The following is an 18416-nucleotide window of genomic DNA, read 5'->3' on the forward strand; positions in this document are numbered from 1 at the left end:
AATGACTTCTGTCATTTAATGACAGTGTATCAATGTCAATTTCCAAGTTGATATAATTGCACCATGGTTGTATAAGAGATTATCATTAAGGGAAGCTTGGTGAAGGGTATAAGAGAGAAATATATTTGCAAGTCTTCTATACATCAAAATTACTTTAAAGCAAAAGGTTTAAAAATGACTTGAAACTTAGTGACAATAATAGGTAGTACTTTTGAAATTTGCTGTATGCCTTGATGGTTCCAAGTATTTCTTATACATTAATCATTTAATCTCAAGAAGTGTATTAGATGGGTACTATTATCAACTCCACTTAATAACCAAGCAAATAGGTACAAACTGGTTAAGAAACATAGCCAGTCATGAGAAACAATACTTCAAAAGTAGGCAGGTGATTGCCTTCATTGGTGCTCTTAACAACTCCAGTACATATTGCTAATTAATTTCCTCTTATTACTATGCTTAATATGTTCTGTCTAATCTAATATTCACAAATTTAAAATATTTTCAGACTGACTATATTTTTAATAAACTTTATTTTTAGAACCATTTTATAGTTACTGAAAAATTTAGAAGACAATACAAAGTTCTCATATGTCCCATAGTTTTCACCATTTTAACATCTTACATTAGTGTCATGTATTTGTCACATTTAAAGATACACTGTTGATATATTAATATTAAATATTACTATTATTAACTCAATTTGGGTTTCTTAGTTTGTCTCTATTGTTCTCCTTCTATTACAGACCCCACTGGGTTTAGCAGTCAAGTCTCCTTAGGTTCCTTTAGGTGAGTACAATCTCTCAAGTTGTCCTTGTTTTTGATGACTTTCATAGTCTGAGAAGTAATAATCAGGTATAAAAGAGAATGACCCTCAATTGGGGTTTCTCTGATCTTTTTCCTCACAATGAGATCTGGGTGAAAGGGTCAGAATCACATTATATCATGGGGACATACTATAGATATAGGTCATCATTGTAGAGATGACTAGATGACCTGAAAGAGAGTTTGTCAGATTCCTCTCCTATAAAGTTGTTCTCTACCCCCTTCCCTTTTCACACCCTACTTTGTGAAAATGAGTTGTTATACACAGTTTACACTTAAGGAGAGGGAAGTCATGCTTCATCTCCCTGAGAGCAGAGCATCTCCATAAATTATCTGGAAATCTTCTGCTCTTGAGATTTTTCTCTTCTCCACCATTTATTTATCTATTCTTATCAGTATAAATTTGATGGTATGTTTATGATTATATTATAATTTATATTGCTGTTTCTGTTGTTTAGTCACTAAGTTGTGTCTAAATCTTTGTAACATCATGGACTGCAGCCCTCCAGACTTCTCAGTCCATGGAATTTTTTATGGAGTGGTTTGCCGTCTTTCTCCAGATGATCTTCCTGACCCAAGGATCAAACACGCATCTGACATCTACTGGATTGGCAGGTGGACTTTTTTACCACAGAGTCACCTGGGAAACCCATAATTTGTATTATGGTTCACTATTTCTTTTGTTGTTGTTGCTAAAACTGTTCTGCTGCTGCTGCTGCTAAGTCGCTTCAGTTGTGTCCAACTCTGTGTGACCCCAGAGATGGCAGCCCACCAGGCCTCCCCGTCCCTGGGATTCTCCAGGCAAGAACACTGGAGTGGGTTGCCATTTCCTTCTCCAATGCATGAAAGTGAAAAGTGAAAGTGAAGTCGCTCAGTCATATCTGACTCTAGCGACCCCATGGACTGCAGCCTACCAGGCTCCTCTGTTCACGGGATTTTCTAGGCAAAAGTATTGGAGTGGGGTGCCATTTCCTTCTCCAAAAATTGTTCTAGGTTTGGCCATTGGGTCCTGTGTCCTTTTGACATAGCTCCATTACTGTGGGGATTAGCTTCTCCCCCAAACTACAGGCAAGATGAGAAGAATAGAGGAGACTAAGGTCAGAGGGATATGTTTCTTACAGGTGGGATACTGTACTGGTAAAGTCTTTGTCCTTTGAGAGTAGGAGTTTGTTAGAAAGAATATTCTAGGCAGACATCACAATTGTTACTTTTTCCCTCTTCCTGCCTCCAGGAGAGATTCCTTGACTCCTCACTGTGAGGAGGAACTCTTAAGAGTTCCTGGAGGTAAAATGCATCGAGATCCGTGAGGCAATTTAAGACCACAGAGTTCAGGAATTTCTTACTCTCAAGCTAGTCCACAAACAACCTTTAGGTATTCTTCAAAACCATCAGTTAAGTGATCCTTCCATTTGACCGCATCAGTGACTTTTGCTCTACTTACACAGATCTCAATTGTGACTTTCTGGATTTACATGTCTCTCCAGATTTCAGTCCCTGGTGGTGATAAAGAATCTGCCTGCAATGTGGAAGACCCAGGTTTGATCCCTAGGTTGGGAAGATTCTCTAGAGAAGGGAATGGCAACCCACTCCAATACTCTTGCCTGGAGAATTCCATGGACAGAGGAGCCTGACTTTAGTCCATGGGGTCACAAAGAGTCAGACACAACTAAGGGACTAACATTTTTACTTTCCAGATTTCACAGGGTGGCTGCCCTGGGAATTCAGTTTTTTAATGACTCCAAGAAAAGTCACTGATTTTCAACTTGTTCAGTTTGTTTCTTGGGTGATGACATCTATGTTCTTTGTCAAGACATGAAATGGATGACCAGATTTAGCATTTTTCCACTGTTTTTTCAGAGGATATTCATCTTCTTTAACAACAATTTCCTCACTATTATATTGAGCAATAAGAAATTAAATTAATACTTTAAATTTCTTGTTATTAAGAATTCTTAATTTTTTTTATGTCTCATTTTATCTCCACACCATTAACATGGTATTTAACCACATGGTGGGTACATATTAATACTACAGACTCACAAGTGAATCAATGGAATTTGACACTTGACATAAGTTTTCTTATCAAAATACCTATTCATATGTTATACTTTTTCATTTTACACAATGAGCTCATCATCTTATCCATTAAAAACCTTCTCCTATGATATGACTAATCCTACAAGTTATCTAAATATAAAGTACTTTGAAAGCAGTAATCATATAATCATTAAAGAAATAACATTTTTGATTCCTATTGTTGACATATTTTGAGGTCATTTCTCAAACTGTGGATTCACTTGGTAGATCAGCATTGTTTTTCTCACATAAAACACAGCTTTATACATCATTAATAATTGCTTATTTCAACTTATTATGAATAAAATGAAAACATAAGGATTTATGAATGTAAATGAGTGCAAACTCCTAGATTTTCACATAAAATTTTCCAATCTTTTGTCATTGTCAATTCCACAGCTAATTTTCAAAACCTTAAAAAAAAAAAACTGAATTTATAAAACCTTTTCAAAGGACACGTTTCCAAAGAATTCAGCCTTTAAGAGAGCACATTCTTTTTTGCTTCCATTTTTCTTTGATGATTTTTAATTGCAGCAACTTGTACCATTGGTACACAAAAGTTTGTGAATAAATGCCACCAATTCAAGAAAAGTAAAAATTTAATTGCAGGCCAATGAGGGCACTGTACAATCTACGAAGCACACACAAAAACAGCATTTTGGATTCTTTGTATCTCCACACCAGTTTGGAGAGTAAATAGTTTATTACAGGAAATAGAGAGTAATAGTTTATTTCATGAAAGTTAAGTAAGTAGTAGTAAAATATATCTTCCATTTTTCACTAGTAAAATTCTTGTAATAGAAACCCTTTACTCTTGTATGAGAGACTTAGAATTTTAACATGATAACAAGAGAGAACTGTGCTTAACTTTCAAACTGATTAACTTGTGTTTGATAGCTAGAAAAAAGCATTTTCAAATTAAAAAGATAGGCAGTATTATTTGCAAAAAACTGTCACTCTACATTTTTTTAATATAGGGATAAAGTATGGGCATTAAATATGATATTTAATATTCTCAAATTTCTTAAAAATGCATCTTTCTTGCATTTTTAAGAAATTTGAGAATGTTAAATATCATATTAGGAATGATATTTAAATATTGTATAAAGAAAGCATCCAAGAAAGATCACATATCAGGAAAAAGTTATTAGCAAACAAGTAGATCCTAACATGCTGATAATTCAATATGAAATATATTTCAAACACAAAAACAACTAAAATTGACTTCTTATTATCTAATATTATTAAACTTTCAATATTTAGTGAATAAACTATTTAAATAATTTTTCCTTAAATATTTTCTACATATGATGAAGATACAATTTAAATAGACTACATAATTTCTTTAAATAAAAATTTTAAAATTGGTTCTTATTCTGAAAATGCAAAATAAGTCAATTTTTTTTTCATTTTTCTCAACATAGAGGAACAGTTATAAAAGTGAATAATAAGAGATTAAAAACAATTTTTAATTGGGAGATCATTTGATATGAAGAAACTCAGGGAATATATGCATGATTGTGTTTGAAGACATTAGAATGTGTAAGGAAAAAGGCTGAAGTAACTTTTATCTTGATACACTTAGCAAACTGTCTAACAGATGTTACCAGATTTGCAGTTTCCAATTAGAATTTTTTAAACACAATTAAAGAGGATAACCGGCTCTGTTTTTAATTAGTTAGAAAGCCATTATTTTGGTTGAGTTGTTTTGTTTTGTAAAACTTTACAGCAAGTTATTTTGTGTTACAGGCTAAAGTGACTCCTGTACCATTGGTAGGCCTTTTCCAATTTTAGTGATCTAAAAGGTGTTCTAGGCCCAAACTGGGGTTTTCCTTCTTAGTTTCTGATAACTCCCTACATCACCACACCACCCAAAACCAACCCCCACCCTGACCCCCAGGGAATAATGATTGATGGTTTGCTTTGGGACATAGACTACTTATTTCTTGTATCCTGTGTCTTCAAATATTGGTTTTATTCCCATAAATAATTTGGCTCAGGGTAATCCTAACCAACTTTTACCTCTTTTTTTTCACATGAAAAATGTTAGTTTCCACATGGTTGCTTTTGAATATATTTTTTGTTAAATACAGAATGATTTATTTAAACAGGATTAAATCTTGGCTTCCTACACTCATGTCTACCAAGTATGAACATTCTTTTTCTCAAACTTTGAAAACTATTACTTTTCTGGTATTTTTGCTTCTTTGTTTTTCTCTATTCCTCTCCCCAAATTGATTTATTTCTACCACTTTGAAAAAATTTGAAACAAATAAAATTGTAAAGTAAAGTGTCCTGAGAAATACAGTGGAGAAAAGTTGTTTTCTCAAACTGAGTTGCTACTCTCTGGACCATGCTGTGTTATGCTTAGTCGCTCAGTCATGTCTGACTCTTTGCCATCCCCTGGGCTGTAGCCAGCTAGGTAGCTCTGTCCATGGGGATTCTCCAGGCAAGAATACTGGAGTGAATTGCCACGCCCTCCTCCAGAGGATCTTCCCAACCCAGGGATTGAACCCAGGTCTCTGGCATTGCAGGCAGACTCTTTACCATCTGAACCACCAGGGAAGCCCAAGAATACTACCCACTGGAGTGGGTAGCCTATCCCTTCTCCAGGGGATCTTCCTGTCCCAGAAATCGAACAGGGATCTCTTGCATTGCAAGTGGATCCTTTACCAGCCGGTCTACCAGGGAAGCCCACTCTCTGGGCAGCGGTAGTTTTTTTGACTAAAATTCATCACCCAGTTCTAGTGGGTGTGAGGAGGGGGTGGCTTCCATTTAACAAGTAATTCTCAGATACCACCTGGGTGTCCTTCACTTCAACTCATTTCTGGCACTATCTACCCCCAGCGTCAGATTCTACAGGTTGATGCTAGAGTTTGAGGACTTAATCCTATGAGACTGTCTCCGACGCCCACACACATATTTCTGATGCCAGTTGCAAACCCATGTTATTACTTGATCTTCTGGCTGCTTGGCAAAAAGAGATTCCAATTACCACATCCTGGAATTCCATTAATTTGCTAGAAGGTCTCAAAGAACTAAAGAAATATTTTACTTTCTAGATTATGTAGACATGAGTAATCAAATTGTTAGCCATTGGTGCTTAATTCAACCTCCAGCCCCTAGCTCTCCTTGGGAGGTCAGGGGTGGGGGTCGAAAATTCCAAGCTTCTGTTCCTGATTGGTTCCCTGGAGTAGGAAATGGCAACCCACTTCAGTATTCTTTCCTGGAAAATCCCATGAAGAGAGGAGCCTGGTGTACTGCAGTCCAGTGGGGTTGCAAAGAGTCAGACACAATTGAGCTACTAAGCACACACACATCTTCCTGATTGATTGCCCTGGCAACTAGCCCCCATCCTTGGTGCTTTCCAAAAGTAACCATATCATCATAAGCACAGTCGTGATGGAAAAGGGATTGTTGCAATTAACAAGACACTCTTTGATCTTTACGTCTTTGAAGTGATTTTGGTAAACAAGAACAAATATTATAACAAAAGGTACTCTCATTGCTCTTATCATTTAAAACTTCTAAGAGTCTTGGGAACTGTGAGCCAGGAACCATGGATGAAGATCAAATATATATTAGAAATATATATTTGGCCATCTGAATGACCAAACATATATTTCTTATGAATTACAATTGGGCATTGACCATAGGAACAAACTGTAGCTTACTGTAGACTTGTTTAATTTGCTACTTTATTATGCTAAGTCTTGACTTCTAAAACAACACCTTGCTGCTAAGTCACTTCAGCCGTGTCCAACTCTGTGCGACCCCACAGACGGCAGCCCACCAGGCTCCCCTGTCTCTGGGATTCTCCAGGCAAGAACACTGGAGTGGGTTGCCATTTCCCTCTCCAAAACAACACCTGAACTTCTTCTGAATTCATATGTATATGTATATGATTGGCTTACTTATTATTATTAATGACATTTTATTCATTATTTCTTACATACTGTGTTCATTCAGTGTTGGAAAGTAACAGAATATGGAACCCCAGAATATGCCACCCCAAAATATGCAGCTTTGACATAATGATTATTTTGAGTTGAAGTTCTTCTCAATAGAGAAGAAACAGATTTAAGAAAAGCTCTCTGAACTTCCCCTATTTGTCTAAAATTAAGGCATGCATTTGTAAAGGTGTCCCCATCCCCTCTATTAGGAGGACACAAGTTAGTCACAGAGACAATTCTAAATCCTTATTAGCCCATGAGGGTGTCAGAGTACTCTACATAAAGAAGTTTACTAATCAGCCCTTATCTACTGCTTTCCCTGGTGGGCTTCCCTGGTGGCTCAGATGGTAAAGTGTCTGCCTACAATGTGGGAGAGCTGGGTTTGATTCCTGGGTCGGGAAGATACTCTGGAGAAGGAAATGGCAACCCACACCAGTACTCTTGCCTGGAAAATCCCATGGATGGAGGAACCTGGTAGGCTACAGTCCATGGGGTCACAAAGAGTCGGGCACAACTGAGCGACTTCACTTTTACTGCTTTCCCATGTATTTACCTTTCTATAATTTCCTTCCGAAGAAACTCAAAGTCCTTTTCCTTCATCCTGTCATTTATCTTCAAATTTATTGGGTTTTTTTGTAAAGATGAGCTCAGGTTCTAATCATCTGTTTTAGTCTTCTCAGGTTGTTAAACCATGTAGTAGTAGTGTGGCCGCTCAGTTGTGTCTGACTTTATGTGACCTCACAGACTATAGCCCGCCAGGCTCCTCTGTCCATGGGATTCTCCAGGCAAGAATACTGGAGTGCATTGCTGTCCCTTTCTCAACCCAGGGATCTTCCCAACCCAGGGATCGAACCTGGATCTCCTGCTACAGGCAGATTCTCTCCGATCTACAGGGAAAAAAAAAACATAGGCCAGGTTAAATAAAAACAGAAATTTATTTCTCACAGTTCTGGAAGCGAAGAAGTCCCAGACTGATGCCCTTAAGACTGTGCCTCCCTAGAAAACAGTGAGAAGTTTTATAGCAGTTGTTCAAAGAAGGTGTCATCAGCTCTTTGCCGTTCTTCTGATGGGTTGGTGTAAGGTAAGTAGGAGTCAGCATCACTGATCTTCAGATCCAACTGGTCTGGCATCTACATGCTTGTAGGTAGCATGTCCTATCCCGTGTTAGTTGCTCAGTTGTATCTGGCTCTTTGTGACTCCATGGACTGTAGCCCACCAGACTCTTCTGTCCATGGAATTCTCCAGGCCTGTAAGCAGCATACCAATACTAATTGTTAACTTTCCCCAACTGGAGGGGGTTTCAGTACCTGCAAAACAGCTCAAAGATATAGTTGTGTGTATCCCTTGATGAGGAAATAGGACCTTGCTTCAAGGCTGCTCTTGACTGTTCCCCCCTCCCTTCCCTAACAACTGTTTGAATCTGTGCATTGGAACTTCGGGAAGGTCATACAGGCTGAATGAAGGCTGTTCCTGTAATCAAAGAAATGGGAGACACAGAAAGACTTGTGCCCAGGACCCCCACAGGGCCCTTCCTGGTATCAGTGAGAGGCTACTTCTTGGTTCATATATAGTCATCTTTTTGCTGTCTTCGCATGAGAAAGGGGTGAGGAATCTCTCTGATCTCTCTTTTAGAAGGATACTAATCCTATTCATGAGGTCTCAGCTCTTATGACTGAATCTCCTCCACACGACCCCACTTGTAAATACCATAACCTTGAGGATTATGCTTTAACATATGCATTTTGGGAGGACACAAGGCATCTAAAGAACCACATTTTTGAGCTACTCATCACTACACATCACTGTGATGTCCCTGTTAATAAACTTCTTGTTTTCCTCTTGATATTTAACCTTTAATCCTTTAATGAGTCTGATTTACAGAGTCCTAGCCAACAAGCCCAGGCTGGGTTAGAGGGAAAACAATTATTCCCCCTCCCTTGCAATCTTGTCATGTATTATTTCATTTAATCATTATGAAAATATGATAGATGTCATTATCTTCACTGTCTAGAAACAATGGAAAAGTTAAGAAATTTATCCAAAGAAGTATAATCAGTGAAGGGTAAGTAGGCAATGTCAGGGTAAATAAAATAGGAAAAAAAAAATTAACAAAAAGACATACTGTGAGACCCAGAGAAACATCTCTTTTTGAAATATATCTATCAAAAAAAGACAGCGTCACTATCTATCCGTTTCTGTGGAAGAATAGGAACCTAACTTTGGGGTCTGCCTCGCTTGAAAACTACTTCCCCTCATAAAGACATGACAAAGTTTTTGCTCTTTTGGATTAAGCCAATTAGTTAGCACACATGTTGAATTATCTGTTGAATTTAGAATAAACCATGTATGACAAATGGTGCTGTCAAGTCCTCTTATGAGAGGACTAGTTTTTGTTTATCTTGAAAAGCAAAAGCGAAAGTTGCTCAGCTGTGTTTGACTCTGAACCCCATGGACTATACAGTCCATGGAATTCTCCAGGCCAGAATACTGGAGTGGGTAGCTGTCAGGCGAGTGTATGCTCCTCAGTTTTTGTCTCATCACAACAAAGATTTGGAGTGATGGACATTAAAGCCCCCTCGGTGTGTCACAGCTCTTGGGTCTTGGACAGACAGTGTTATAGCTCTCAGGTCTCGAACAGACCATGTTATAGCTCTTAGACAAATCAGTGTTACAGCTCAGTATTACAGCTCTATTGTATTTAGAAGACAGCAGGAGAATCCATCTTCAAGGCGTGAAGGCATGTTGATGCAAAGACGCAAAGAGAAAAGCACCCCAGACCGCGGCGGGGAGAGAGACAGAGAGAAACAGAGAGAGAGAGAGAGAGAGAGATAGCTTTGGCTCCTCTTGTTATATGTTTTTTTTTTTTTTTTCCTCCCCTGGGCCTGTGTAAATTGGGCCAGCCAGGAGTGTTGTTTTTTTACCTGAGGTCCTCACTCTGGTCCTCAGACCTTCCTTTGTTCTATTTTCATGGGCTTTTCCCTTCCTTGTCTTTTAGCCACCACCATTTTGGACTCCTTTTCCCTATTCTAACTACGTAATAGTAGCCTTTCCCTTCTCCAGGGGATCATCCCAACCCAGGGACTGAACCCAGGTCTCCAGCATTGCAGGTGGATTATTTACCAGCTGAGCCACCAGGGAAGCCCAAGAATACTGGAGTGGGTAGCCTATCCATTCTCCGGGGGATCTTCCAGACCCAGGAATCAAACCAGGGTCTCCTGCATTGCAGGCAGATTCTTTACCAGCTGAGCTACCAGGGAAGCCCTTTTCATTTATCTTAAGGACACATACGTAATAGGGTGTATCTTCTTGGTTACATAACATGGTGACATGTCTGTTTTTGCGATCTGTGATGCACAATACATTCTAGATTGATGCTTATTCAGTGATAAAATGTCTTTTTCTTATACTTTAGGAGAGAGGACTACTGGGTCAGGAGAAGATTATTTTTAGATACGTTTCTCCAACTGCATTCAGTATTGATGCTGACAATATTAAGCAACATGCTTTCAAAAAGCAGGAACTGCTAGGACATAACCTCATTTGTTTTTGTTCTTGAAAAGGGCTGATCAAGAAGAACCACCATATATTCTGAAATACAGCCTATTTCTATACTCCTCATGAATCACTCAACACTCATGGAGAGCTCCTTTGTTTAGCTGGCTCCATCAAACCCCAGGCTCACTTCCTTTTCTTTGTCACATTCCTTGTTAATGAATGTTCTCCCTATTGCAACAGCTTTAACAAAATCACCTCTTTAATTTGTATTTTGTGTTTAATAATGTGTGTTTTGTATTTAATAATGCTAATACAGTGTATTTTGGATTTAATAATGTTAATAATTTAATATAATGCACTTTTTATTTAATAATGCTAATCTCTTACCAACCACTTGGCTAGTTGTGCTGTGTTTTGTTGTCATCATTTTGGCTTTTTTTTTTTTTTCTGAATATTGTCAGTTGGTCTGGGACAACAGTTTGCTGTCTTTCACCTTCAGAGGTAACTGAGACAAGTTTAAAAGTTAACTTGCTGTCTTGACTCTTATTTTAATTTTACTTCTTTCTGTTGTGGAAATTAATGAAGACCACTCAAAGGAGGACATGCAAAGTTTATTTATTCAGAATTTGTTATAGCAAGCGTCAATCACACCTTGCCTTAGCAAAGACTCAAGGCATGTAAAGGAATGTGAAAGCTTTAAAACTGGAAGGAAAGGAAGCATCAGGTATACCCTGATTGGAGGTCACTGGTCAGAAAGCTGAGGAAAGATGACTACAAGTGGTGTGTCTTCTCTGTTTTTTTTCATGGGAATATTTTTGCCTTTTTCCAGTTGGCCCCAAGTTTGGAGAGACTGTAGGGAAGCTGTCAGTTATTCATCAAATCCTGACAATTGCTGTAGAAGTGGTGGTGATTTGGCCTCTGGCACTAGTTGCTGAAGACTTTAGGTCAAGTTTCTAGTTTCCTTTATGATCTGACCATTGCCTGTTTGTATATTGTCTGTAACAGTTAATGCCATTGCCATTCTTCCTGTCACCTAGGCCCAGAACAATAGAGTCCCCTAAGTATTTTTGTTATAATATTCATATTTCCAGTTTTACCTTTTTAAAAATCTTTCACCTTTTTCTATCATATAGTCCTGAACTACAAACTATGAAACCGCAGTACTTTTTCCACTGCCACATCTTTGATTCAGGTCTTTATTTCTTCATCTAGAAGAGGTGCTGGTGTTCTCATTGGTGATTTCTCTCCGTATCCCACTCTCTGCACAGTCATTAACTAAATAAAATTTAATTTTAAGTTCTTCACCACTAACCCCAAATGGTCGCTCTTCCTTCTTCCTTTGGCGTAGCTGTCATTTCTGTGCGTACTCAGACAACCTACCTTCCTTGTACATAAAACCAGTAAACTATATTTACCGAATGAATAATACTGAAAAAAAAAATGAATTAACCCTATAACCTTCACTCTTTGCACAAATCAGTCATTTTTGTCCTGTTCAAAGTTTTTACTGAATAAAATGTGAGTGGATTTGAAGTTTTGAATCTTGCAATGTTATAAATGTTTCCGTAAGATTAACCTTTTACTAAACTTATTGACATTTACATTTTTAGATGCAAATAATTCCAGATAAATAAAATGTTTTCTCTAAATAGTTGAGTAGCTTTGGTGGAAAATAATTACCATAGCTATGTCCTGTTGCTGGGATTCCTGGAGCCTAAGGTGGTCATTCTGAAACATTTCTCCAGGGCCACCTGTCAATCATCCCAGTGAGGCCATTGACAGCAAGAGTCCTGTTATTACCATGGCAAAGAAAGGGCAGCTACCATGCTGTCTCTATTTAGTAGCACCCCAGGAGCACTGCCCTCACCTCAGTAAGGTTTCATTTAATAAATTACACTTGTAGTGTACTGGATCCTGTCACAGGATTCTCTCTCTCTCTCTTTCTCTTTCTGTTTCCCCTTCCTTCTTATTTTTTTGATTCAATAGTACACCTTCAAAATACCTGTTACAGCTTACAGTGTAAATTACAGAGCATGCTCAGCCCTTTTACAAATTGCATAAACTTTAGGTTTTGTTTTCAATCTAGAAGTAAAATATGTTGATTAAAAACATCTTCAAGTAAGACTATCCTTATAGAAAAATTAAATAATTATATGCAAATCAACTAGGCTAAACCATCAGCTAAAATCATATTTGAATTCTCCAGGCAACAGTACTAGTAGTCATTCTCTTCTCCAGGGAATCTTCCCAACCCAGGGGCTGATCCTGGTTCTCCTACATTGCAGGCAGATACTTTACCATCTGAGCTATTAGAAATATGAATGGTAGGATTTTATAACTCCAAATACTTACCTTGGTCATTTTAAGGTTTAATCCTGGTCAATTTTGCAGTGGTGGTGGGAGGAGATTTGTATGGCTAGAAAGACTCAATGCACACCTTGTGTGAACAGTTCTGGAAGCATCTCCTGACTCTATACAACACATCACAGGCTGGGTATCCCTCCTGTTTCAGGACACTTTGACTCTATCACACCACTGTTCACATCAATTCATCTTTCTCCCCTAGCTGTCTGTTGTTCCTTGAATAAAATACTTCCCCCCAACCCTCCGCCCCCACCTGGTTCTTATTTGTGGTATTTGTAGGGGTAAAGAAATGGCAACCCACTCCAGCATTCTTGCCTAGAGAATCCGTAGACAGAGGAGCCTGGTGGGCTGCTGTCCATAGTGTCACACAGAGTCAGACATGACTGAAGTGATTTAGCATGCATGCGTGTATCAGAGAAGGAAATGGCAACCAACTCCAGTATTCTTGCCTAGAGAATCCCAGCGACAGAGGAGCCTGGTGGGCTGCTGTCTATGGGTTTGCACAGAGTAGGACATGACTGAAGTAACTTAGCAGCAGCAGCAGCATGGTATTTATATGTCAGCTATATAATGAATGAACTAATTACAATTAATATTTGGAGAAGGCAATGGCAACCCACTCCAGTACTCTTGCTTGGAAAATCCCATGGACCGAGGAACCTGGTAGGCTGCAGTCCATGGGGTTGCTAAGAGTCAGGCACGATTGAGCGACTTCACTTTCACTTTTCACTTTCATGCATTGGAGAAGGAAATGGCAACCCACTCCAGTATTCTTGCCTGGAGAATCCCAAGGACAGAGGAGCCTAGTGGGCTGCTATCTATGGGGTCACACAGAGTCGGACACAACTGAAGTGACTTAGCAGCAGTAGCAACAGCAGTAAATATTTAGTATATAATGTGACAAAGCATTAAAGCACTTTCAATAACTCATATTACATATTACAATTTTTAAAATCACAAGAGTTCATTCATATGGAATATAGGTTAGATATAAGATTTTGCTTAAATTTCATCTCCATTGCTCATGTTCCTCATTTTTATAACTAATAGCATTAAAGAAAAAGAAATATTTAAAAGCATCTGAGTTTCAACTTTCAAGAGAAAAAAGAAAAAAAACACTGAAAGAACATAATTTGGAAATTTTTGTTTGCAATACTTGCAATGTTAGCTCTAATATTGCAAATAAACTAAAATCCACCTTATTAAACTACGGAAATAATCAAGTATAATAGCAACAAAGAAATAAATATGTCATATATTGTCATGACGCCCTTTAATTTTTTGATGAATTTCTATTTTGGGTCCAAAATACATTCTAGATGAAAATAAATCCATCAGATTGATGATGCTTACTGTTTTCTGTAATTTTTCTTCCCAACAATGAGGGGAAAATATTATTATACTCTGTGATTCAAAGATCATCCATGTATTTCAAAAATGCTTGTATTAAATTAGCATTCTATAGCAATCATGACTAAATATAGCATCTTTCACCTTATGTGAGTTAAATAACAGTTTTAATCCATGAATTGAAACCCAGAAAACATTTAGTTTCAAGGAGGGAAAAGGAGGCAAGTGAATATGGAAAAAACTTAAAAAAAATAAATTTTTCTCTTGGGTGTCCGCAGAAATTAGAATGATGATGACTGAAAAGAAACAGACTGGCTTTTACAGACTGAAGGAAATAAGGTATCTTCAAACCATGCATTGAAAATTCAAGGCATTATTATTGGATTTGTCAGATTCAGGACAGAAGAGAAAAACTAAAGAATATTGTGTTTCCACAGTTTCAAAATTATCCCAGTATGAAAGACTTATAGCTAGCTGCATGTAAGAATTTAGTGCCACTTAATGTACCGATAGTATGTAGCTAAAGGTCTATTTACATAAGCAATGGGAAAGTAGCAATGTGTAGAACAAGCATAATATCTGCCTCTAAAATATTCTGGTCTGATAAGGAGGATAGACACATAACTATGACTACAGTTAATTGTCAAGCAGGAGAAAGTGAAAGTGTTACAGAGACATATAAATTGAGAACTTACATTAATTTCTTTTTATATGAGTAGGAAAGGATAGTTTAAATAAATTTTTGTTAATGTATCAAGCAAAGTCTTCAAAGATTAGTTGTTGTTGTTCAGTCGCTCAGTCACGTCCAACTCTTTGAAACCCCATGGACTGCAGCACACCAGGCCTCCCTGTCCTTTACCGCCTCCCAGAGCTTGCTCAAACTCATGTCCATTGAGTCGGTGCTGCCATCCAACCATCTCATCCTCTGTCATCCCTTTGTCTTCCTTTCAATCTTTCCAGCATCAGGGTCCAATGAGTTGGCAAGCTTTAGCCTCAGCATCAGTACCTCCAATGAATGTTCAGGACTGATTTCCTTTAGGATTGACTGGTTTGATCTCCTTGCAGTCCAAGGGACTCTCAAGAGTCTTCCCCAAAACCACAGTTTGAAAGTATCAATTATTCAGCATTCAGCCTTCTTTATGGTCCAACTTTCATATCCATATCTGACTACTGGAAAAACCATAGTGTTGACTACATGGATCTTTGTTGGCAAAGTAACATCTCTGCTTCTTAACAAACTGTCTAAGTTTGTCATAGCTTTTCTTCCAAGGAGCAAGTGTCTTTTAATTTCATGCCTGCCATCACCATATGCAGTAATTTTAGAGCCCAAGAAAATAAAGTATGTCACCGTTTCCACTGTTTCCCCATCTATTTGCCATGAAGTGATGGGACTAGATGCCATGATCTTCATCTTTTGAATGTTGAGTTTTAAGCCAGTTTTTTCACTCTCCTCTTTCACCTTCATCAAGAGCCTCTTTAGTTCTTCTTTTTCTGCCATAAGCATGGTGTCATCTGCATACCCAAAGTTATTGATTTTCTCCTGTCAATCTGGATTCCAGCTTGTGCTTCATCCAGCTCGGCATTTCCAATGATGCACTTGGCTTACCTGGTGGCTTAGACAGTAGAGAGTCCATCTACAATGGAGGACAGCTGGGTTTGATGCCTGGGTTGGGAAGATCCCCTAGAGGAGGGCATGGCAATCCACTCCAGCAACCCTCTCCAGTGTTCTTGCCTGGAGAATCCCCATGGACAGAAGAACCTGGCAGGCTATAATCCATGCAGGCACAAAGAGTTGGACATGACTGAGCAACTAAGCACACAGTACTATGCATAGAAGTTAAATAAGCAGGGTGACAACATACAGCCATGGTGCACTCCTTTCCCAATTGGGAACCAGTTTGTTGTTCCATGTCTGGTTCTAAATGTTGCTTCTTGACCTGCATACAGGTTTCTCAGGAAGCAGATAAGATGTTCTGGTATTCCCATCTCTTTAAGAATTTTCCACAGTTTGTTGTGATCCACACAGTCAAAGGCTTTAGCACAGTCAGTGAAGCACAAGTAGATGTTTCTCTGGAATTCTCTTGATTTTTCTATTATTCAACAGATGTTGGCAATTAATCTTTGTTTCCTCTGCTTTTTCTAAATTCAGCTTGAACATCTGAAACTTCTCGGTTCACATAGTGTTGAAGCCTAGCTTGGAGAATTTTAAGCATTACTTTTCTAGCATGTGAAATGAGTGCAATTGTGCAATAGTTTGAACATTCTTTGGTGTTTCCCTTCTTCGGGAATGGAATGAAAACTGACCTTTTACCAGTCCTGTGGCCACTGTTTTTCCAAAGTTGCTGGAATGTTGAGTACAGCATGTTAACAACATTTGCAGAAAGAGTTGACCAGTGTGTTCCAGTTCTTGAGGACAGCACATATGAATATACTCAAATTACAAAGAACATGTTGCTTTCAAGGAAGTAACAATAGCTTGCTAAGAAAATAAATTTAAAAATAAAGACTGGTGGAACTAATACACAATTATAGCAAGATTGTATGACTCAAGGTTAATACAAATTTAATTTCTTTCTTATATACCATCAGGAACAATTGGAATTTGAAATTAGGAACACAATATGATTTATATTATCACCAACACAAATGCAGTCCTTAGTTATAAATCTAACAAAATATGTACAAGATCTATATGAGAAAAATAAAATTCTGATGATAGATGTCAAAGAAGTTCTAATTAAATGGAGATATTTTATGTGCATGACTAAAAATACTAAAAACTGTCAAGATATCAGTTCTTCCAAAATTGATCTGTAGGTTTAACACAATTCAAATCAAAATGTCAGCATGTTATTTTGTGCATATAGACAAACTGATTCTAAATTTTAAATGAAAAGGTTAAAAAAAAACTTCAGCATAATCAAAACAATACTGAAGAAGAACAAAACTAAAGAACTAAAGTTACCTGATTTCAACATTTAATATAAATATACAGTAATTGAGACAGTGTAGTATTAACAAAATAATATACATACGGATCAATGGAACAAAGAGGTTGCCTAGAAATAAACCTACACAAATATAATCAACTGGTCAGAGTAAAGAAGTAAAGGGAATTCAGTGGAGAAAAGATAATCTCAATGAATGATGGTGAGACAACTGGACACCCACATGTCACAAAATGAATCTAAATAAAGATGTCACAACTGTTGGAAAGGCTTCTCTGGTGGCTCAGATGGTAAAGAATATTCCTGCAATGCCAGAGACCTGGGTTTATCCAGAGTTGGGCAGATCCCCTGGAGGACAGCATGGCAACCCACATCAGTATTCTTGCCTGGAGAATCCCCATGGACAGAGGAGCCTAATGGGCTACAGTCCATGGGGTCGCAAAGAATCAGACATCCCTGAGTGACTAAAAACAGCACAACTGTTGGAAAAATTAATTCACAATGGGTTATATACACAAAAACAAAATGCAAAATTATAAGAGTCCTAGTATATACTATAAGAAGAATTCAAGTGACTTTCGGTTTGGTAAAGATTTTTTAGATATAACACTTAAATCATGATTTACAAAAAAAAAAAAAAATTAAATCATTCAAATTAAAAAAAAAAAACAAAAAACCCATTCTGCTCTGCATAAGCCACTGTTAAGAGCATGTAAAGATGAGCCACAAAATGATGATGGTATTTATAAAGACACCTGTTAAAGGACTATTATTTAACATGTACAACGAACACTTTAGTGTCAACAATAAGAAAACAAGAACCTTAATTTTGAAAATGGGAAAAAATTCTGACATGCTCCTAATGAAAGAAGATATATAGATAGAGGCATATGAAAGGATGTTCAACATTGTATTGTGTAGTTGTTGTTTAGTTGCTAAGTCTTGTCTGACTTTTGTGACCCCATGGACCATAGCACACCAGCCTCCACTGTCCATGGGATTTCCGAGGCAAGAATATCAGAGTGGATTGTTATTTGTTTCTCCAGGGAATCTTCTTGGCCCAAGAATCAAACCCACATCTCCTGCTTGGAAGACTGATTCTTTACCACTGAGTCACCAGGGAAGCCCTTTGCCTCAAGGGCTACAATCCATGGCGTCACTAAGAATTGGGCACAGTTGAGTGACTGACTCTGTATTTCATTGAGTTCAGTTCAGTTCATTTCAGTCACTCAGTTGTGTCCGACTCTTTGCGACCCCATGAATCGCATCACTCCAGGCCTCCCTGTCCATCACAAACTCCCAGAGTTCACTCAGACTCAGGTCCATCGAGTCAGTGATGCCATCAAGCCATCTCATCCTCTGTCGTCCCCTTCTCCTCCTGCCCCCAATCCCTCCCAGCATCAGA

Source organism: Bos grunniens, chromosome 16 (genome assembly GCF_055505025.1).
Source record: "Bos grunniens cultivar Pamir isolate PY7600 chromosome 16, Bosgru_T2T1.0, whole genome shotgun sequence".
NCBI lineage: Eukaryota > Metazoa > Chordata > Mammalia > Artiodactyla > Bovidae > Bos > Bos grunniens.